Source organism: Suncus etruscus, chromosome 4, assembly GCF_024139225.1.
Source record: "Suncus etruscus isolate mSunEtr1 chromosome 4, mSunEtr1.pri.cur, whole genome shotgun sequence".
Taxonomy (NCBI): Eukaryota; Metazoa; Chordata; class Mammalia; order Eulipotyphla; family Soricidae; genus Suncus; species Suncus etruscus.
Window position 1 is genome coordinate 36,425,350 of NC_064851.1, and position 24,203 is coordinate 36,449,552.

The 24,203-nt window shown below is 36.3% G+C and overlaps 1 non-coding gene across 1 annotated transcript; it reads left to right on the top strand.

Moving 5' to 3' along the window:
- The first annotated feature begins 16,806 nt into the window (after positions 1-16,806).
- On the top strand, positions 16,807-17,029 carry LOC126008208 (small nucleolar RNA U3). The gene has a single exon (XR_007495560.1). It is a non-coding gene; the product is annotated as a small nucleolar RNA U3 (small nucleolar RNA).
- Positions 17,030-24,203: the final 7,174 nt, after the last annotated feature.

Here is a 24,203-nt window from a genome sequence, read left to right on the forward strand (position 1 = left end):
GCAGTCCTGAGCACATGAGACATATTAATGTTCTCCAATGAAAGTTGCATATTAACCTTTATAGTTCATTCAGCAGTCCATTCTTTATTTATCATATTCTTCTAAAACCCCTGAAGCACCTGTCCTGTGGGGGGGAAAAAGAAAAATTATTCAAAAGAGAAATTCAGAATGCCCAATGGGAAATAATTGTGTTCTTATAAGAGAAATGATAAGTTTATTGTGAGTAAAATAAAATAAATTATTAAAAAGTAGTTGTTCTAAGAACAATGGGGGTATAAAGCAAGAATGCTAAACCTTGGGCCCAAGAGGCTGAGAGTTTGAAAAACAGATGAGAAGGTAATTCTTGTCATATGAAAGCTGTTATACAGGTATATTGACCAAAACTTGTTTTTTCTTAAAAATAGTAGTAGTTTCTATGATTAAACATTAAACTACACATATTTTCCCAAGTAATAGCTGAATGCATAAAATTTGTTTTTTTATTTGCACAAGATATCTTTCTTTTGAAAACCATAATTTAATATTTTTTCAAAAAGTTCTTGGACTAGAAGCATGAAGAAAAAGCTAGTATGTGTGTGCTAGTCATGATAAAGAATACAGAGTACAGAATGTTAAATACATTAACATTAATACATTAGTGTATTAATGTAGGTTGGAAATAAGTTAAAGCATAATTAATAGAATATTAGTCAAGGATATTTACTCATCGTGGATATTTACCCAGGATAAATTACAATTTTAAAATACATATGGTATTCCCTTTCCCTTTGAAACAGTTAAATGTCATCATGATGCCGAAAGAAATGAGTCATATGAAAGTTAACATAACATTATATTGTTATAGCAACTATATTAGGTCTTTGTGTTTTGAAGAACATATTTTCTATTTGTGAAGTTTCATCTACTTCACCTACTAAAGAGTGTGAAGTAAATAGAAGCCTTTGAACCAGTCCTCATTAGTATCTTAATTGTTTTCCATAGGTCTTGTTTCCCCATTGCCTTTTCATCTGGCTTTTTCCCCTCCCCTTGGGGGGTGGAACTTGGTTTTTGATCTCAATAAATTCAAGTCAGAAGACCTTAACTGAGAGCTGCCATCTAGGTTTGTGGTTCCATCTAGTTGTGGTGGAGCAACTGGCTTGTGGATGGACAGCTTGTAGTGTGAGTTTTTTTTGCCAGCTAAACACTCCATATCTGTGGATTATTTATTTTGTGGAATTACTACCAGACCAATTTCTACTAACCTTCCCAGATAAGGGTTTTGGGATTCCCCTTCCCCATTGGAGACTGTGGAACATTCAACCCAATTTTCAATAAAAGAGATGTAACCAGTCTCTTTATTTCAGAGAAAAAAAAAAAAAAAAAAAAAGCATTGCCACAATCTCCCTTGAGCATAGCAAAAAACAACCAAGTTTTAACCAAAGTTCTCTTCCTGGGCAAACAGTTTAACTGTAGTCCCATACATCCCTAAAGTTAGGTCAGATATCTTAGTTCTAGCTAAAGAGTACAAGTGACATCAAAGTGCTCCACACCAAGTATTATTGCAGAAAATCCCTGAAAGTCATCTCTATGCCCTTTCTTAATCTTCTACCTAAAAAGGAAGTTTAGAACACTAAGTATAGAAAAGGTTCTTTGTGGAAAAAACCTTGATTCTAGTCACTGCTGAGACAAAAGCAACAGATCCAAATACAACTTTTTTCATTGCTGTATAAAACAAAAGTTATGCTAGCCAATACTTTTTTTAATTGGGGGGGTGTTGGGTCACACCCTGTGGCGCTCAGGGTTACTCCTGGCTCTGTGCTCAGAAATTGCCCTTGGCAGGGGATGCCAAGAATAGGATGCTAGAATTCAAACCACCTTCTCTCTTGGATCGGGCGCGAACAAGGCAAACACCCTACTGCTGTGCTATCTCTTCAGCCCCAAGATAATACATATTTACATAACAAGTCTATACTTCCCATAATCAGATAGTTTTTTATTTCGACTACCAAATCAAGAGAAATATAAGGGTGTATATAATATAATATACCTTGAGACCTTGCAGGGAACACTGCTACCCTAATGCAGATGGGAGACAAGTTGAATGGAACAATACTGCTAAGCACCTTTCATGGTGACACGGACATGGGTGAGAGTACAGAACAACACTCTCATTCAGGATGACTGGATTTATCTGTTTATTTGTCACTTTACCTTGCAAGCCTTCTTTAATCACACTGGCCCAGTTGGGTTTCCTATTATATGCTTTCTTAAAATACTATATACTATTCCTTGATGGTCGCTACATACATAGTTAATTATTTTTTGTTAAACAATTTTCTTACTTGCTACATGCATTCTCCCAACCCTAGGAGCAATTTTGCCCATCACTACATCTTTATTGAAAAATCTTGTGTCTGAATATCATATAAGCTTATTTGTCTGTGATATATGGTGCAACAAGACAGGGAAATAGAAGGTATCCAATGAAAACAAACCCTTGGCCTTGAATTACAAAACTTAAAGGGCCAAAAATAATATTGAGGGTATGCTGAGGTGGACAGGAGATAACATAAGGGCATTGGTCAAGAGTCTTGGACACATGCAATAGTTAAATTTTATAAAGGAGTTTGCTAAAAAGGTCAATGTGTGGAGGAAGGATGGGAACTTCAGGATATTGATGAAGGGACACTGACAACAGTGGTGGGTTTTGGGTTGAAACATTATATGCAAAAAACTACTGTTAACAAGTTAATTACAGTTAACAGGTTACTGTTAACAAGTTACTATTAACTACTGTAAATTTGTAAATTATGGTGCCTAAATTTACAAAGAGAGAAAAAAAGTGAGAGAGTATTGTTGCTACTTAATTTTCCATTCTCTAGTACACACCTTTTGGTTATTTACACAATTCAGTCTTCCTCTCACATTAAGAAGCTCTTTATTTCCATGGGTTTCCATTGAAAAACCTGTAAAGTTTGTTATTTCAAGACATTATACTTTTAAAACCTCACCACCAGTAAGCATCCATTCATAGGTCTACAGAAAGCAAATACATATATAAAATCACCACCATCATAGATTCATACAGATATTCTAAGAAGCTATCCAGAGACCTCTCAAAAGCCAACTTCCTCCCATCTGGACAGTCACAGACACATGCAAAACTCTCAGAGACATCTAAGACATGGGTACACATTTAAAGACACACACTTTCATCAGACAATATGCATGCATATTACAGTTATTTAATACCTTTTATTTTTGTGATATTTAGTCTATGATTTCCTACTTTATCCAATAAAAATACATAAATTAAACATTAAAATAACATTCTCACTTCTATTATCTGTTTCATCTTTGGAACTACCTTCCTTAAATCAGTGTCCTTTATGGAAAGACCTACATGAGGCACAGAGGGGAACAAATGTCTCTTCTAAAGTTTTTTTTTTTATTATTATTCAATCATTTACATTGCAAATGTCATCAAAATGCAAATACATGTGACATCTTTAATTGTTTCTAGATTTTGTGCTGTGATAAACATTGGCTTGGTTAAATCATATTTCCTAGAATGAAAGAGCTGAAGGTTTTGTTATTGTTAACCTCTATATTTAGAAGAGCTTAGAAAACACTACAATGATATTGTTTTTCAAAGACATTCATTCAAAGTAATATATTCAGCTCTCAAGTTATAAGATATTTAGATAAAGTAATATGATAGACAATGTCACAAGCCTGTTGGTGATGTAGGAAATTTATTCACAAGCTTGGTTGGGAAAGAAAAGAATGAGAAGAAATGGGATGGTAGAAAGAATAGAATTAATAGACAAATCACCGTTTAGCATTCTCTAAGAGACCTCAGTTCTGGTTTTCTCCTTTCATCTGAAAATTATAGGCATGGCCTTCCCACCTCATTATTACTCCCCCTACTTCTCAAATAAGTCCCTGATGCCCAGTCTACAGACAAAATAATATTTAAGAGAGTATGGTCAATCACTTTCAGATGCTTAGTTGGCAATTCTTGGCAGTTTAAGGAGGACCAGCAGCCAAGTGTGCCTGGTTTTTTGTCCCAGACATAAGCATATTTTTTTACAATGACTCATTCATGAATAGCATAAAGTTGCTAAGATATAGGTCAAAATCTGTCTGAGTAAAAAATTAATCAATTTATACTGTTGTTCTTTTCACCACCAATACAAATCAACACACACATCTATACCATTTTTATATATGGAGACCAGATGACATTGAAAATTGAGGGCAGAATTCAAGCAGGAGGCATGTGGCAGATAGGTGGTGGTTCTATCCTTTGGGGCATTTTCATTTGCTTGATTATATAAAAGACTCAGTATTCTTTTGCAGCATCAATTTCTGGAACCTCTTTCTCTTTCTACTTTCTGGTCCTTCATTACTTACAAGTATTCTCATTTGCTTAGAATTGTGCTTTCCAGAGGGCCTAAGGACATCCATATTTAGAGCAAAGATTATGCCAAAATGAAATTATCTACCACCTCTAAGGAAAAAGCAGCTCTTAATTGACTGTTTTCATGAGTATTTGAGAAAATTATAGACCCTTTCTCCAGAACAAAAGAAAAATGCAAGTTTCAATAAAGAAACATAATTTTGCATTAAATTTCAGACTAATTCCTTTCTAGGTTAGTCATCTAGAGACACCAGAACAGAAACATCTAGAGTTTCTGTCAATTTATTATAATAGTCAAACTCACTACCTTATCATGAGAAATGGGGTTAGACTAACACCATGAAATTACCTAGATTGGGGCTGGAGAGGTGGCACTAGAAGTTGGCATCTGCTTTGCAAGTGCTAGCCTAGAACAAACAATATTCAATCCCCCGGGCGTCCCATATTGCCCCCCCCTCCCAAGCCAAGGGCGATTTCTGAGCATATAACCAGGAGTAACCCCTGATCATTAAATGGGTGTGGCCAAAAAAAATGAAATTGCCTAGGCTGGTTAACTTCTCTGAAACTTTCATTCACTTGTTGTGTAATACTGCTACTAGTAGTGCTAGTGTTGGTTCCTTGAGAATATGTTTATGTCACTATCATTCATCATATCCTTTATAAATCATGTGGGACTTAGTTCAGTGAGTGATCACAACTAATTGCATATACGTGAGTTGCACCAAATAGAATCCCTGACACAAAATAGGTTCTCAATATTATTTTCAATTCTATTTATAGATGCCAAGATAAATCCTAATTTCTGAATAATTGTAATTGAAACTTATTCTGTCTTCGGTCAGTCACTTGAGGCACATTCCCTAAGCAGTGATCTAGCAACTACTGCAAAAAAGTTGTCAGTGAGATTCTGAAATGACAACATTGGTAGTTATCCATGATTTTAAATACTTTTGCATTTTATCTCCCATACATCTGCTGATTAAATAAGGAGAAAAACTGGACATTTTTCCAGTTGATGACTATTATTTCAAATATGACTTTTAGTAGACAGATTGGGAGATGGTGAGAATTAGCTCATAAAGAGAAAAAATAATACTAATTTCATTACATTTCCATTAACAAACAGAGTCAGAAGTTTGATGACTTCGTAAAGAGTTTTACATAAGGGAGGTGCTTCCAGAAAGAAATTGAAGAAGTCTTGTCTCATCTGGTCTTTGTTGAAGAGAAATATGAGACAGAGTGGAAGCTAGCTGGCCATGGGAAAGGCATGATTATTGTTGAAATCTAGGAGGGAAGTAGTTGAGAGTATAATGAAGGGTAAGCTAAATTCAAAGAAATGTTTGCCCCAGTATCAAAGATAGTTCTTGCCACCCATCTGCATAGCTTTGACTTTTGTACACAGAGAATGTATTTAAATTGGTGTTCCTATTTATCCTAGGGTTTCGTGTGGCCTGGGAACAACAATAAAATAACAACCATTACCAGGGCTTGTTTTAAACCAGTGTTCTATTCTTTTAAATATTAAATCATTTACTTCCCACAAGAAACCTATGAGGGAGTAATTATTATAATCTTAGTTATACATATCTGAAAACTTAGGCATAGCGAGGGCTAATAGCTTGCCATATCCTATTTTCTAGTTTTGTACTAGCTAATACCAAATACTATTCTATTTACAAAGTATAATTCTGAGCACTTTACATGAACTCCTTTAACCCTCACAAGGATCCTATTTAGAAAATTCATCCTCCTTCATAGATGAAAAAATGGAGACATAATTATGTTAAATAGCTTGCTACTTGACTATTAGAAAAGTTGAGTAGAGTTGATAGAGTTGGACAATTGAAAAATACAAGCAGGGTCCAAGTTCTTTTTTGTTTTTGTTCTCTGTGTGTGTGTGTGTGTGTGTGTGTGTGTGTGTGTGTGTGTGTGTGTGTGTGTGTGTGTGTGTGGTGCTGGGAATCAAACCTAGAATCTTATGAATGCACTTTATATAGGTCCTGCCACTGAACTATATCTCTGATCTCTAGAACCTACGTTAATAATCAGAAGGTACCTTTAATTTTCCAGATAGGACAGTCTAGGATTTAGTTTAAAATCTTACTGTAGATTGAACCATGTAGTCAAGAAATACAGAGGGAGCTTCAGAAGGCCTGAGTCAAAAATTGTCCTTGTGTTCATACAGGAAAACTGTTCAGTTCTGATGCCTTCCTGAATTACATAAGAATTATAGTCAGAAAGCAAGCAAAGACTTTATTGAAGAAAGTGAAAGTAACTGATACTCATAGGCTAAGAATGGGGTATTCAAGGGAAGAGCATCACTGATCTAATTTTGTCTCTTTAATGTGGTCTGAACATCCTGTCCCCTCAATCCCACCCTTTCACTACTTCTTTTGTTAATATTTACAAAGAATTGGTTGATTTCCTTAGCACCCATAATTCAGAAGTTTTTCCCACCATAAAAATCAAAACCATATAATTATGCAGTACAAATTTATTACAATGTATATATAATGAATTTGAGGTTTAAACTAGGTAAGAACTAGACCCAAGACACTTGTGAGGCAGCGATTAAAAACTGGTTGAGGGGTGGGCGTGGTGGCGCTAGAGGTAAGGTGTCTGCCTTGCCAGCGCTAGTCTAGGACTGCCCACGGTTCGATCCCCCGGCGTCCCATAGGGTCCCCCAAGCCAGGAGCGACTTCTGAGCGCATAGCCAGGAGTAACCCCTGAGCGTCACCGTGTGTGCACCCCCCAAAAAAAATAAAACTGGTTGCTTTGCAGCCCTCAGAAGAGAAACTTTTAGACTTAAGGAAGAATCAGCCTCTGTCACATATTGAACTGTCCATCTTTTCATTTTTCCCTTCTGGGATGAGAAGAAACTTCCACTCCCCATTGTTGTGCCACCCCCACCATTTTTAACTGCTGCCAAGCACTCTGCAGGGTCTGTAGAAACAGGCTACTATGAAGTGGTTTCAAGTTTGAGGAGAGTTGTCCAAGTTATCTGGAAGTTTTAATTATGTATGAGAATGAACAATGTTTGCATTGACCATAAACTTCAACCTAGATTATAATAGAGGGTGTGACTAGAACAATCAAACCTTAGGAGATATTGTGATAAACCAAGTACTCCCCACTTTTACCATCTCAATGGATATCAGCCTAAAAAGCAGCATAAGGTTGGCAGTTTCCACACATCTCACACAAACACAACTGAAATAATAATAATAATAATAATTAATAATAATAATAATAATAATGAAACAAAGAAGAAGAGTAAGGGAGTAAAGAAAACCCCAAATGATGAACATTTATACCCTTTGCATTTAGTTTACACTATAGAAAAAACAGAGCTCTTTGGGACTGGACAGCTTAAAAGAAAGCAATTTTTGCCTGAAATATATTGGAGTACCATGCATGAGCAAGAAAATATGAGTTATTGGAAATAAACTACATATCCTTGACTATGTATGTATTGTGTGAGGTTACAACTCCAAAGCACTTTAAGACCCTTTCAAATGATACACCTGCGTTATATTTATTAACAATTAGAATTTGGAAATGGACAACATCCTGATCAAATTTGAGGTTAATGCAAAGTGGAGAGTTTTAATGAATACATTCATTAGGTGGTGAAATTGGAATATGAAAAACCAGTCACTGGCTGCTTTAGGAGAGATTATAATCTGGATAAAATTAACTAACTTAAATCATAAAAAATCTATTGTAAAAGAACAGTATTTGAATAAGGGCCCCATATATTTTAAGTATGGGTTATATCCTTTTTTAATCTTTTTCTGATAAAAGATTGTCCCCTATCTTTTCAGAAAACACTTTATTTCTTTTATGTTCCCTCCTGTCTTACCAGTTATCCTCTTGATTTCACGTCATAGCCCCAGTTATATGATTTTTTTCACCAGTAGCCTGGTGGCCTACAAATAGCCATATGGCTTCCAATTCAGAAATTCTGGCTTGGATTATATAAGTTACAAGTGAAGAAAACTAATAAGCATCTTTTGAGTCATTATTATGCATCAAACACATATGTCATCTCCTTTAGTCTAGTAAAGTCTATTCAATCACATAAGGAAATAATCAATCTGAGCCTAAAATCACATGGCTAGTACATAACAAAATCACTATTTACATCCTTGTCTGTCTTCTTTAAAAGCCTAGACAAGGCCATAGCAAACTGCTTCCACAATATATAGTGATCATCTTAGGAGGAAATTATTTAATTAGACTTTCTCTGAAACATGTCTCTTGAGACAGTGTATGACAAGCCCAGAGTTGGATGGTAGGAATAAGTCAACAGAAATACTTTTACCTAATTGTGAAGTTTTCTGATTCATTTTCTAGAATTTTTAAAACTATGATCCCTGTATTAGATTGCATCAGGCACAATAAAAATGCAACCTTAATTCTCACTGCTTTACAGCAGTAAACAAACAAACAAAAATCCTTTCATTTTTCACATAAATTTCTGAGAACTTGCTGAAACTTGATGCCAGGTCAGGGTCCAGTAAGCTTAATATTGTTACTCACTCTAGAATGCAAGTTTGGGTAGCAGCCTTGAGAAGGGTATGGACAAATGAACCAGATGAGTAACTCAAAAGCACAAGCTCAGGCTGGAGAGATAGAACAAGAGATAAGGCAACCCTGTTTTTCATCCAGGGAACAAGAACCAAATAGGGTCCCCTGAGCCCAGATTAACCTGGAGCACAGAGCCAGGAGTAATCCCTGTACAGTGGAGTATGGCCTGCAAGACACACACACACACACACACACACACACACACACACACACACACACACACCATGCACACATGAGCATCATAGTCTGCCCACATCCTGCATTCTTTTTTCTTCAGTATTGTCTTTTTATTACTTCATTTTTAATTACTTTATTTGAACACCGTGGTTTACAAGGTTGTTTATATACACAGTTACCAAGATGTTCATGATTGATTTTAAGTCAGATAATGTGTAACACCATTTACCAGTGCAATTTTTCCTACCATCAAGGTTCCCGTGTTCCCAGTTCCCTCCCCCTTCTCCTCTTTCCCCTTCCACCTGCCCTCTCTTCTGCCTACTTCTTTGGCAGTCTCTCTCTCTCTCTCTCTCTCTCTCTCTCTCTCTCTCTCTCTCTCTCTCTCTCTCTCTCTCTCTCTCTCTCTCCCTTTCCCTGTCTCTTTCTCTCCCTTTCCTTCTATCTTTCTCTCTCCCTATCCCTTTCTTTTCCTTTTCCCCCTCCCTTTCCACCTCCTCTACCTTTTCCTCTCTCTCCCTTACACTCTTTTTTTCCTCTGTCTCTATTACCCTTTCTCCTTTTCCCTTTTCCTCTTTTCTCTCTTTCCCCCTCTCTATTTCTCTCCCTTACCCTCTGTCTCTTTTCTCTCTCTCTTCCCCCTCTCCTTTTCTTCCTTTTAGACAACACCACACCCTGCTTTTCTGACTGAGCAAAGAGCTCTGGGACTATTAAAAAAAACCTGCAGTTGAACTACAGTAGATTTTTCACAATTCCCTTGTTAGAAAAGAAAAACAAATTCTTAAGAATTTCCCATTGCCTTGTAGATAGTATTGCTCCACTGAGATTTTGTTTCCTTTTGCTTTTTCTTGTTCATTTTGTTTTGCTTGTGTTTTACCTTGAATGAAACTATCAAAGGTAATGGCCACCCAAGACCAATCTGACATAAAAGAAGTAGCAAAGTGAGGTGAGAGGAAGGAAAGTGTTCCAAATGTACTCATAGCTTCCACATAGCACTAACAAGGGATAGACAGTTATGTGATTACATCTTCAGCTCTGGATGCTTATTATTTATTTCTTTAAACTTTGACTACAACTCTCACGTCAGAACCTCAGGGCACATTTGCAAGCATTGTTGGGGAAAAAAGATTGAGAAAGCTGTGTTATCTATTTATTACAGGAGAGATTTACTTCATTTATTTATTTGTGCTTTTTTATTTATTTATTTATTTGATTTATACAGCTGCGTCCAGCACAAGCCCCTGGGCACACGCACATCAATTAAAACCACAGATAGAAGCAGTATGCTGAATACAAACAAAATCAACAATTAATGGACTATCCCCAACTGTAAAGCACTTCAGCAGAACCTTCAAATCATTCCTCCCCTCTTAACCCCCTTGGGCAGAAGGCTGGGTTAACAGATGGTTAAACAATGTTAAGAGAAGAGAATACAACATTAGTTCTATAGATAGAGGAAGACAGAATGTGAAATCCATTTAATAATTCATAGGTAATGTTAAAGATTGAATTGTGGACTTGGGTGAGAAGTTCAATGTAGTATAAATCTGGCAGAGGTGAACAGACCCCAAATTTCTGAAGATAGAGAGACGATATTGAGAATTGTAAATAAGTGCCAGGCATAATGCCTACAGTATATAATACATTTGTATATGAGACTATATAAAATTTTACAACATCTATTATCATTGTGGTATAATGTGCATATTGTAAATGCAAATATCTTAAATAATATATCAAGTTATACTTATATATCATATCATCATCATCAAGATAAAAATATACAGATTTTAGGGACCGAAGTGATAGCACAGTGGAAATGTAGCTGACCCAGGACAGACCTTGGTTCAATCCCTGGCGTTCCATATGATCCCCCAACCCAGGAGCGATTTCTGAGAGCATAGCCAGGAGTAACCACTGAGCATCACCGGGTATGGCCCCAAAATCACCCCCCCCCAAAAAAAAGAGAGATTTTATGGCATCACTGTCTGCCCCTTCACAGTCAATATTCCAACTTCAGAAATAATTATTTTTGGGAGGTTTTTTCCCTTTTTGTTTCGTTTCATTTTGGAACAGAACTTACTTTCGACTCTGCTCAGGGCTCACTCCAAGTAGTGCTGGGGAACTATATATGATTCTGGCAATAAAACCAAGCTCAGCTGCATGCAAGGCAAGTGCTTTAGTTCTTAGGTAAAATAACTTCAGACTTAGGAATGCTCAGGAATATATATACTCAGAGTCAAGAGCTTTCTGGATTGGAGAGGCAGCAGTTGGTTTTGGTGGAGGAAAGAGGAGTCACAACTAATGGTGCTTAGAGGCTGATTTTGGCTGGATACTTAGGAGTTACTTCCTGGGATACTAGAAAACTATGCTCTGCTGGAGATTTTACCTGTTGCTCCAGCATGTAATATATGAACTCTTTTCCTTGGAACTAGGTCTGCTGGGAAGACTGGAAACATTTTACCTTGCAAGGAGCAGACATTTGCCACAGTTCTTTTTCTCTAAATTAGCTAATCCAGATCTCTAAGGTAACAGAAGCAGAAAGGAAATGTGTCTCTAAAACCAACAAGATATGTCTTTTATAACTCCCCATTCACTGCCTTAATGTTTTATTAAATTATGTTAATGCATTGACTTTTTTTTTTTGAATGCTTACTATGCAGACAGTGATACACCAAGTCTTCCAGATATAAGACGACACAATATGGTCACTTCTGTGAAAATCACATTCTCTAATAAGAAGTACCCTGTCTAACTGCAGTGAAAAGTATTTGACACCCTACTTCTTTTATCATTCAAAGTATAGTATATTACTCTATATTCTAGAATTTCAAAGTATTTATGGTTAATACATATATAAAATAGTAGGAGGTATTTTTTAAATTTCTTGTCTTTTTAAATTTATCATTACTAACTTTAGAAGCAGATGCATCACATTTGCAAGCTTTAGAAGTACTCTAAATTTATAGTAGAGAAGAAATAGTTAAATAAATTATAGTAAATTAATGAGATAGAATATTAATGTAACATTAGGAGTGATTATTTAAGAGACCAAGTAGCAAAACCAAAAGTGATCCAAATTATGTACATGCAAATATACCAATATTTATGAGCAAAACATGAACAAAATAAGAAACAGGCTGTAGTAATAAAATTGGGGCAAAACATAATTGCCTTTTTTAAATATCCTTTAATATTATTGCTTTTATGATAAATCTAAATCTAAAGGAAAGATAATAAATCTAAAATAAAAATCAAGAATAATTTTCTTATCTATTTCTATTTTCCCAGATAAAATTTAACTATGTATTATGTAAATAAAACAAGCATTATTTTGTATGACTATGCATGTATGCATTTGAGCCATCCAGCATAAAATGAACATGCAAAGAAATTCACCCTAAAACCTTTGACCTAGGCACAACATTTTGTTTTTATTTTGTGCTTTGTACTCCCATAAATGCACTGTTTTGTTTTTACATGTCTCTAACAGAAGCAAATGTCAAAAGCATACCTGCTTAGTTAAATGTTGTGTTTCTTATTTATTAAGAGTTCCACATGGACAGGCCTCCAAGTTGAAGACAGATGGAGCCCTGACAGTCCAATGAGTCAGTATCTGCCCAGGCAGACACATCACAAGTTTGGCATTCTTCTACTGTCCCCAACACTATTGATAATTCTAGGTGGGATTCCTCTCTGCTTTCAGGATCATTCCCAGAGTAAACTGAGTTTCCATGAGATGGTGAACTCCTGAAAGGACAACCTACAATTCCAAATAAGGTGCTTTTTGTGATATCAAGCTGCTAACATGAGACCCAGTATTTCTCTCTAGCTCCTCCCTGAGACAATCACATCTTCATATTTTATGCATCTTAAGTTGCCTCAGGAATGATCCTGGATTTCTTCCTCATTCCAACCCAGCTCACCCTGTGTCTCCTCCCAAGAGGCCAGTAGCCTTTCCTACCAGAGTTATCTGAGACTTTTCTTTCCTACCCAAGCTTCCTAAGATTAATACACCCCCCCAAAAAAAAAGTAAGGGTAAAAGTAAGAAGAGATGAATGTGAGAGAACAGAAAAGGGATCAAGGAATCTATTATATAGTGGTGTATAGATGTGAGATAGATAAATAAATTATAGATAGATGATAGATAGATAGATAGATAGATAGATAGATAGATAGATAGATAGATAGATAGACCATAGATGAATGGATGGATGGATGGATGGAATAATGAATGGTTGGATGGATGGGTGGGTGGGTGAATGCATGGATCGATGGACGGATGGATGGATAGATGGATGGATGGATGGATGGATGATAGATCACCGAGCCAACAACACTGAATGCATGATAAACTTAAAAACCTGCCTGTAAAGGAGGTAATCTGGAGGTTGGGAGAGAACAAAGAGACATTGGTGGAGGAAAATGGACACTGGTCAGATTGGCATTGGACAGTCTATGCCTGAAATTAAACTACAAGTGACTATGAATATCACTGCAACCTATTTTTTAAATTAAACTCTAAAGAAATATTTTTTTAAAACCCAACTTAATTTTTGTTTTTTTTAAAAGTAAAAAGATAGTTTTGACTGACTAAGTAGTAAGATAGGATAAACTTTTTTAAGATGTGATCAGCAATAGAGTACAGATATGAGGGTGAGAGGATGATCCTTTTATAGAACATGTGTGTGCCAGAGCTCTATTGTCTAGATTTGGGCAACAAACTGGCCCAAGATCTCACACTGAACATACCACCCAGCAATCTATCAGAATTTGTCCTTCTTTCTTTTTTTCCTTTTTTTTTAAATTTTAACATTGGATGTTTCATAAATGGCTTCCCTGGTTCAGGGGAGACTGGAAAATGCCCAAACCTCTGAGGCCTGTGCCTGGTCATCATGTCAATGTTCAGCGTTTGTAAGGTTCCATTGCACCACAAGATATGTGTGTTCCTATCTCTATTAGATAAGAACTTATTTGTATGTATAGTATTTTCCATTTTAATGTGCCCATGCAAACAAGGCGTTATCAGCGCCTGAGGGAACTGCAAGAACAAGTCCAACAATCCCCATGACCTGGTTCAAACATAAGCATTAAACTGAGGGACTCTTTCACCAAAATTCCTTATTGACTAGTTCACAGCGAGATTGGTGCCTTTGGGGATGCTAGAACAAGTCCAAAAATCCAATTGACTTGGTTCTTATATAAACATTAAATGGAGAGACACTTCTACAAACTTTCTTATTTAACAAATAACAAAGGGAAGGAAGGATAGAGAGGAACGCTTTCACCAAAATACCTTATTAAACAGTTCACAAAGAGGAGAAAATATAAAAAGTGGGGAAAATAAACAATCTAACTTAAGACAATGGACTCCATTGTCACCGTTCATGGGAACTAATCAGAAACCTAGTATGGTAGCAACCACAGTTACACAATGAAAGAAAGAAGAGGCCAAGAGGCCACTGAGAGTAAACAAGTAGGTAAAGAGTACTGGCCTCTTCCCAGCCTGAGAGTTCATCCTCTTATTTTTATTTTGAAAATATATGGTACCCCCACCAAAACTGGTCTCTTCCCAAACTGAGAGTCAATCCTCCCATTTTTATTTTAAATATATATGGTACGCTCCCGCCTGGTTTTTGAAATGGAGACCAAGGAGAGGGGGAAAAAATAATACCAGTGAATGTCACAACGTAATGTTCCAACATACACCAGTGCTGCATCGGCCCGCCATCGACCCCATGTGTCCCCCTCTTAGTGTCTGAAGAGAAAGGGGGAAAGCCTGAGGACCACAGTCTACCTGGGCCAGCAACCAGGGAAGGCCTGGAGTCCGGGGGAAAATAGGGGAACAGCTGGAGGCCTGCCAAGCCTCCCAGCACTCCCCAAGCTAGGAAGAATGCCATCCGGCATGGGGTGTCCCCTAATCCCGTACCTGGGAAGAGATGGCCTCCAGGATCAAGACACCAGAAGCCAGATATCTGCCTGACCCTTCCCTCTGCTCCTCCTCCCTAGAGTAGGGAGGGGAGAAGCCTGGAGACCCCTAATAGAGTCCACCTGGAACCTACAGCAGGCCACCCGAGGTGGCACTCAGGCCAGGCCTAGAGTCCGGGTAGAAATAGGGGAATGGCTGGAGGCCTGCCAAGCCTCCCAGCACCCCCCAATCTAGGGAGAATGCCATCTGGCATGGGGTGTCCCCTACCCCATACCTGGGAAGAGCTGGCCTCCAGAAATTTGTCCTTCTTTCTAAGAGATACCCTTGTGTTGGCAAAGTACAAGGAAGTTGACTAACTAGAGGGGAGAACTGTACCACTTAGCAATTTACTGCTGCTCACTTTACAAATCACATGTTAGCTCTGCTCTACAGTTAACATAGGAAGAGTGGCAATTCCTACTTCAAGTTCTTTACCAAATTTTTTACCTTGTTGAGTCTGTCATTAGAAGGAACTGCAGGGACACAGCAAGAGAAAGGCATTTTCCAGGTTCTGGTTGCTGTTCTCTTGCTCTTAATGTCTAAGTCACATTGGTGCTTCCATCTTCATAAGATCTCCTGAATCTGCCCAGGATAATCAGTACTACAGGCAGTTGATAGTCCCCAGAGAAATCAATCGTGTACATGCAATGTTTGTCTACTGTTGACAGAGTAGGTGATGGGCAATAGTATTGGTAAGGAGAACCAATAAGGGAGTTTGATCACTGAGCCCTGGCATAATTGCCATCCCTGCGATCATAGGCACTTTGTTCTGAGTCCATTGCTGTTGTTAAGCTTATTTTCTTAATGCTATTTTTGGGGAGAAAGGACTGGATTTGAGTCACTCTTGGTGGTACTCTGTACACCAGGGCTCACTCCTGATGATGCTGGAGTGAACATTATATGGTGCCAGAGATCAAGCAGGATTGAGTGCTTAAAAGGCAAGTGCCTTAACCCCTGCAGTATCACTCCAGTTGCTAAGGAATGGTGTAATTTGGTTGTGTAGCCAAACAAACCCATGCATGAAAACTTCATGGTAATCTCAAATTAAAATGGCTAGAAGAAATAGAAAAGAAAAATGGAATCTGATCACTATATAAGAGGCAGATATCAAAGTATACTAAAAGAGACTAATAGAAATACCAAACAAAAGATACTTAATACAGTCTAACATCCAAAATCAAAATAGGAAAATGGGAATGAATCCATTTAATTGAATATTTTCACTAAACTTAGTGGTCTGAATTTACCAATCAAAAAGTGCTGTAAGCATGGTGGTGCTGGAAACAAAATTCACCCTTTTTTTAAAATAGGCATAATTTCATTAGAATGCAATATACAAACAAAAGCAGTATAAAAGTACAGACAGACATACCTATATCACATTAAAAAGTCTTCATACTTAAAAAGTAAACAGAACGTGGACATAATTTAATGATTAAAGAATCATTATATTGAAATTTTAATAGCAAAAAGAGACAAGTAAAAAAGCATAAAATGTGTAAAGCAACTATTAATAGACCTGAGGGTAAAGCACTAGCAACACAAGAGTAGGAGAACTAAAAATCCTGCTCTCACCAACAAATAGTTCAATGAGATAAAAATCAACACCACAATAACCAACAATAATAATTTTACAATAGAAATTGGAAGGTGTACTTTAAAGATAATCTCCAAGACTATACTTTCAGAGATCATTCTATAGTATATGACTAGAGATCATGTAGTTCAAATGACTCTGATCATGTAGAGCACCCGATGCCATGATGAGGAGGCAGAGCATCCTTTCCTGAGCATGAAGCTAGCTCTAGGTGTTGTTTCTGTGACTTTTTGGCCATTGATGATCATTCTTCCTTTTCTGTGGAAAGAATAGAAGGAGAGGATGCAGTCTGAGTGGAAAAAGAAAGATAATCTCCAATGCCCCAAATTTGAATATAAATTTATTTTAAGTACACATAGTACATTATCAAAGATAGAATACATGTTGGGATAGTAAAAAAGTGTCTATAAACACATGAAGGTTCACAGTATATCCAATATCTTTTCAGCTCACAATGCTATAAAACTAGAAAACAATCATAAAAATAAAGCTGGAAATAAAATATAAGCAGATGAAATGATAGGAACTCCAAAAAAATGTTTAAAAATCCTTGACAGAAATAAAAATGAAAACATGAGTTATCAGAACATATGGGAAACAACAAAACTAAAAGAAAATTAAATAGGAAACTCCTAACAATACAGGCTTATCTCAAGGGAAAAAAAAATCTATTGAATTATTTAGCCAAATAGCAAAAGTAATAGAAAAATAAGAATAAATGCAACCTAAAGTCAGTATAAGAAGAAAAATAATAATTACAGCAATAAAGAAATAGAAGTTAAAAAATACAAAATCAATGAAACCACAATTCAACCAGTGACAAGTCCTTAGCTTAGCTAAAATAAAAGAGAAAAGTTTAATAAATATGTTTAGAAATAAAAAGAGGTAGATAACAATTTATATGAAGAAATGCAGAGTCATAAAAGAGTACTTCAAACATCTTTGTCGCTGCTTGAGATCCATGAAAAAAATTGAAAAATTCTTACAAGCATAACTTTCTAAGGCTTAGGATAAAATAATGAACCTGAAAATACCAATTATAAGCAAAGAAGTTAAAGAAATAAGCAGAAATTCTTACCAAAACAAAACTCCGAGACCAGATGTCTTTACTAGTGAGTTCTTCCAAATTATCAAAGATACCCTGTAACCTGTCCTTTGCAAACTCTTAAATAAAATGGAAGAAAAGATAATTATTCCAAACACTTTAAATGAAGTTAGCATTACCCTGATGCCAAGGAAAACTGGGGCATCAAGGATAATAATAAAAAAAATTTCCTAATAAATAGAGAAAAAAATCAACAAAATCACCACAAGCCAAATTTAACAGGGCATTAGAAGGCTTATATGTCATAATCAAATGAGAATTATTCCATGAATGCAAAGGTAGGTCAACATATGCAAATAAATTAATGTAATAATATAATAAAAATATCAATAAACAATAGAAATTATATGATTAAGCAAATAGGTGTAACATTTATATAGATGCTTTTAACAAGTCATCACCCATTTAAAATCAAAGTTTTCAACTAAGAAAAACTTATCTCCCTCTTAATTTTACAGGCCGTATTCAACAAATCCACAGCTAATAACATATTCAGTGGTCAATATGAAAGCTTTTCCTCAGGGGCCAGAGTTGTAGTACAGCAGTAGGGCACTTGCCTTGCATGCTGCTGATCCAGGACAGACCTTGGTTTGATCCCCGGTGTCTCATATGATTCCCCCAACCAGGAGTGATTTCTGAGTGTATAACCAGGAGTAAACACTGAGCGTCACCAGGTGTGGCCCAAAAACAAAACATAAAAATAAAAACAAACAAACAAAAAAAGCTTTTCCTCTAAGATCAGAACCAAGGAAAGCTTTTCTTCAACAAAGTATTGGAAGTCCTAGACACCATTACTAAACAAGAAAAAAAATTAAAGAGATCCAAATTGAACAAAAAAGTGAGACTTAATTCTTATATATGAGATTATAAACACAAGTAAACTTCACTAAAAAAATCTTTTAGAGAGAGAGAAAATAAAGATAGTAGTAATTTCCAAAGTCAATATCCTAAACATTTGGTATTTGTAAAAGCAAAAACATGCTATAAGAGAAAGAGATCAAGAAAATCATCTCGGGACCAGCGAGGTGGCACTAGAGGTAAGGTGTCTGCCTTGCAAGCGCTAGCCAAGGAAAGGACTACGGGCAATTTCTGAGTGCGTAGCCAGGAACAACCCCTGAGCAACAAAGGGGTGTGGCCTGAAAAACAAAAACAAAAACAAAAATCTCATTTATAACTCAGTTAAAAATATAGGTAGGAATAAACATAACAAGGAAGTGGAAGGTTTTCACGTTGATAACTAAGTTTCTGTTAAAGAAGTAGAAAAAAAACTAAGAAAATGAAAAAATTCTGTGCTCATGGATTATATAAACTTTTTTTTTTTTTTTTTTTTTTTTGGTTTTTGGGCCACACCCGGCAGTGCTCAGGGCTTACTCCTGGCTGTCTGCTCAGAAATAGCTCCTGGCAGGCACGGGGGACCATATGGGACACTGGGATTCGAACCAACCACCTTTTGGTCCTGGATCGGCTGCTTGCAAGGCAAACGCCGCTGTGCTATCTCTCCGGGCCCAGGATTATATAAACTTAACATTGTTAAAATGACCATTGCATCCAAAACCTTGTACAGATTTAATGTAATCCCTACCAAAATTCCAATGGCCTACTTCAAGGAAATAGAAAAGTATACTGAATTTGTGTGAAACCACAAAATCCCAAATACCAAAGCAATTCTGAGGGGAAAAAAAAAAACAACCAGTGAATGGAAGCATCTTGTTTCAGATCTTCAAACTCCAATAAAAGCCATAAAAAATGGAATAGTAAATCATCATGATAAAAATATAGCCTAGCAGATTAATGATTAATGGAAGAGAATTGGGAAATTACATATATGAACAATTATTTGGAAGGGTGATTTTGTGTGTTTTGAGCCACACTTGGCGATGCTCTGGAGCTATTCCTGGTTCTGTGCCCAGGTGTCACTTTTGGCAGTGGTTGATGTACCATATGTGATGCCAGATTTTATCTGGAGTCTACTGCAAGGCAAACATCTTACACACAGTGCTAGTTCCCTGATCTATGGACAGTTAAGGGGCCAAGAGCACAAAGTGAAGAAAAGATTGTCACTCTTCAGTAAATAGAGTAAAGTTGTTGAAGTTTGGTAGAGAACACTTATTTCTGAAAATGAAAGTACCTGCAACAATATACAAAACAAAACCTTGCAATAATACAAAGTTTTACACTTAAAGTACACATTAGAATTTGGCCTGGCAGTAACTGCCAGGCCAGTGGTGCACAAACCATCCTGTACATAGGTTGAGGGATATATAGAATTTCAGCTGGAAATGAGGTCCTGAAAGGTCATCCGTTTCTGTATATTTGTTTGTTCTTGTGCCACATCTGACAGTACTCAGAGATTACTTTTAGCTCTGCACACAGGATTCTCTCCTGGCAGGGCTCAGGGCATCATATGGGATCCGGGGGATCAAACTACTATTGAGTGCAAGGCAAACACTTTACACACTATACTGTTTCTCAAGCACCTAAGGATCATTCTTTAACATGGGCCCACTCAAAACTCAGATCTTCTCAGAACGTTTGCTAACATCAGCTTTCACATCTATACACATGGGGTGAGGTACTTGGAATCTGTGCATCACAGTGAGGGAAAAATAGTGTGGGAATCACAGTGTAAAAGTTGATAAAGCTGGATAACCACAACCCAAAGAATATGACTGGATAACTCTCACAGGATAGATAGATAGATAGATAGATAGATAGATAGATAGATAGATAGATAGATAGATAGATAGATAGATAGATAGATAGATAGATAGATAGATAGATAGATAGATAGATAGATAGATAGATAGATAGATAGATAGATAGATAGATAGATAGATAGATGGTAGATATAGATAGATGGTAGATAGATAGATGGATAGATAGATGATAGATGGATAGATAGATAGATAGATAGATGATAGATAGATAGATAGATAGATATGTTAGATATGTGTGTATAAAACAGATAAAAACAATGGGGTGATAGTAGCTGCAGTGATGACTTGAGAGGCTTTAATTACAGTGGTAAGTGAAACAAATACAAAAAATAAAGATAAGTAATTAAATCAAACTTAAAAACATCCTGCAAGGTGAAAGAAGCTGTTATTTCATTAAGAACACATCGCTGAATAGGGGACAATATTTGTGCACAATACACTTAACAAAGTACTAATTTTCAAGGTCTATAAGAAACTCGAAACTGAGCAAAAACTTAACAACTTTTTCAAAAAGTGGCAAGAATTGCTATCATTTCACCAAAGAAGATTTAGAGATGCTCAATGGAAACACGAACAATATTGTTCATTATCCTAATATCATAGAAAAGCAAATCAAGGTGACAATGAATTGATACTCTTACAGAAAACTGTCTTTATCCAAAAACTGAGGTAGAAGCTAGTGAAGAAATGGGGAGAAGGAAACTCCCAGACATTAGGAATGTAAATTGATCCAGCATCTATGGAAAAACAGCATAGGGATTTATCAAAATATTAAAAATAGATCTACTATATAATTCAGTTACTTGACTTCTAGATATCAATCAAACACAAAAACAGAAATCACAAAAGATAGTTGCACATCAACAGTCTTTGTAACACCTTTTTAATAGTCTAGATATGAAAATATTTCAAATGACCAACATCTATAAGTGAATTATTAAGATGTGTTATACATATATACCCAATGGAATACTACCCAACTATAATAAGAAAGGATAAAATGTTGCTTTTGAGACAATAAGGTTGAAATTGGAGAGGGTGATGCTAAGTGAAATAAGTTAGAAAGAGAAGACAAATACCAGATGATAAAAATCAAGAGGATGTAAAGAAACAAAGTAAGGGACCAGACACTGCAATTTAAAATTAATACCTGGATGATTTTGAATCCAGAACTGAGATTGTCAAAGAAATGAGGAGAAAATTAAAGAGATTGAGGGGTCCACCAGAGGATGGGTAGAATCATATTAATACACCACTGACTGGTATGGCTTGGTAATAAACATTTTTTTTGTTTTGGGCCACACTCAGTGATGCTCAGGGGTTACTCCTGACTATGCGATCAGAAATCATTCCTGGCTCTGGGGACCATATGGGACAGTTGGGATCAAACCAAGGTCAGTCCTGGATTGGCCACATGTCAGGCAAATGCCCTACTGCTGTGCTATCACTCTGTCCTGTAATATACATTTTCAAAAGGTGTCAAATGAGTTCCTTAAAATATGCATGAGGTCTTATAAAGTCACATTATTATTTTAATTAAAAGCAAAATTTTGATGTAGAATTAGATCTATTTGTTATCTCTTTTAAAAATGTCTTAGTGGAAGCCCAGGGAAAACATTTGCTGAGAACCAGCCTTCTCACTTTGGTTATCACTTGATGCCATAAAATGGGTGTTTCTACCCCATTTTTCAATCAATTCTACTTCATCAACCAATTTCTCCATATGGTTCAAAATTAAGACCAGGCCAACAGTTTGCCTATTTCCTTTTTCTACCCTCTGGGTAAAAAAAAATTGTCAGAAATGATGGCTTCCTTTCATATTGTGGGCAGAAAAGTCCCAAACCCTTAATCTCCCAGGGCTAAAGTGTCTCACTGACCACCCCTTATCATTAAATGGGAAGGAAAATTGGAAAATTTCTAACTCCTGAATTCTCATCAGCACAAACCCATTAAAATCATTAGCATATAGAGTGAGGCTTGCAGGAGGCATTCGGCTGCTGTTCTCTTGAACGCAAGTGATGGGTTTATGTGGTGGCTTCTGACAGCAGTCTTGCTTGGCATCTCTTGTACAACCCCACCAATACTTTGCACACGTCTTCGCAGAGACTGAAAGTGAGCAATAAAATTTTTTTAAAATTTATATTATTTAGAAAAGATGCACAGAACCAAATATGGCAATAACTTTCAAGATTTTTATTGTGTCTTCTCATAAGTTTCCCATAGATGCAAATAAAGTCTCCATATGAATGTTCCAAGTTACTGCAAATACACCAAACCAGTATTAAATTTCTACCAAAATAATTCTTTCTCCAGCTCTCATTTTGCAAGGCTATAATAGTCACTACAAGTTTTCCACTCTTCCATGCTTTTCTACTTAAAATTTATTTATTTAGTTATGAGTGATACAACATAAGAAAAATGCACCCACTTTAAATAATTTTTTACTTATATTTTTTAATTTTTGAAAAATCAGTCAGGGACCAGGATTACAAGGGAAGAAGCACTTTCCTTACATGCACCTAACCCCATTTGATTTTCCAGCATCACATGACTGCTAAAACCATATTGGAAGCAACAGAAATAAGCATAGAAATAAAACTTACCCCCAAGTACTTCTGGTATGACCGAAATCCCCCAAATTATGCAAAGTGAAATAAAAGCAAAGAAAGCTTGGAGAGACTAATGTGCATTTTGACTGCTTATTTATTTATGTTATGAGTTCCCACAGAATCTGAGGGTTAAAGAATTATAATTAGAAGTGATTCATAATAATATTATTTCTAAAAGAAACATTTTTGAATGCCTGTTTATTAATTGGTTTTTCTTTCTATGCCAAGTGCATTAAGATATTGTCATATTTTAAATAAAATGTAATTAGGTATAAATCCAAGAGAAAAGTAGATATTATGGGAGTTTTGATCCATGTTTTCTTAGAAATTATTATTATAAAATATAAATTATCCTCACAATTTTTTTTCAAATTTATATTCATAACATCCTGGACCAACCCCTTGGGACTGCCTAGCATCTGATCTGATTGAAGACTAATAAAGGTCGTAGCACAGAGCCAAGAGCCCAGCTAAGCTTCAGGGTGCTCAAGTAAATCTGTGAAAACCTTCTGCTATTCTTTTTCAATGAAATTCTAAACAATTCTACACCTCATACTGTGAGAGGTACACAAAAGAAGGAAGTTAAAAAACAAAACAGTACAGAACAGGGCAGCAGGTAAAGATGACTATAGGGAGAAACCACATTATGGGTACAGGAATATTTTTGCTGCCTGGTTTTGCTGGGTGAAGCTTAGAACAAACAACTTTTCTTTTAGTTACTAATCCCAATTTGAGTTGCAAAGGCACATTCTCCATAGGAGGCAATGCAGTCTACTGGAGTACACTGAGATGTGCAAGGCTGAGCAAAATATGGACTTGCTTTTGTGAAAAACCTGGAAAAGCAAACAGGCTGTGTGCAGTAGCAGAGACCTGATGGAATCCTAACTGCTATGTTCAAACGAAGATTAGAACCAGCAAAATTACTTTTATGACCATAGAGAGGACATCCTTAGAACATGTCACACACAGTCAGATCTCAAACTGCTGGGCAGATATTATTTTAATTCTAAAGCGCTACTGAATCCAAAAGACATTATTGGG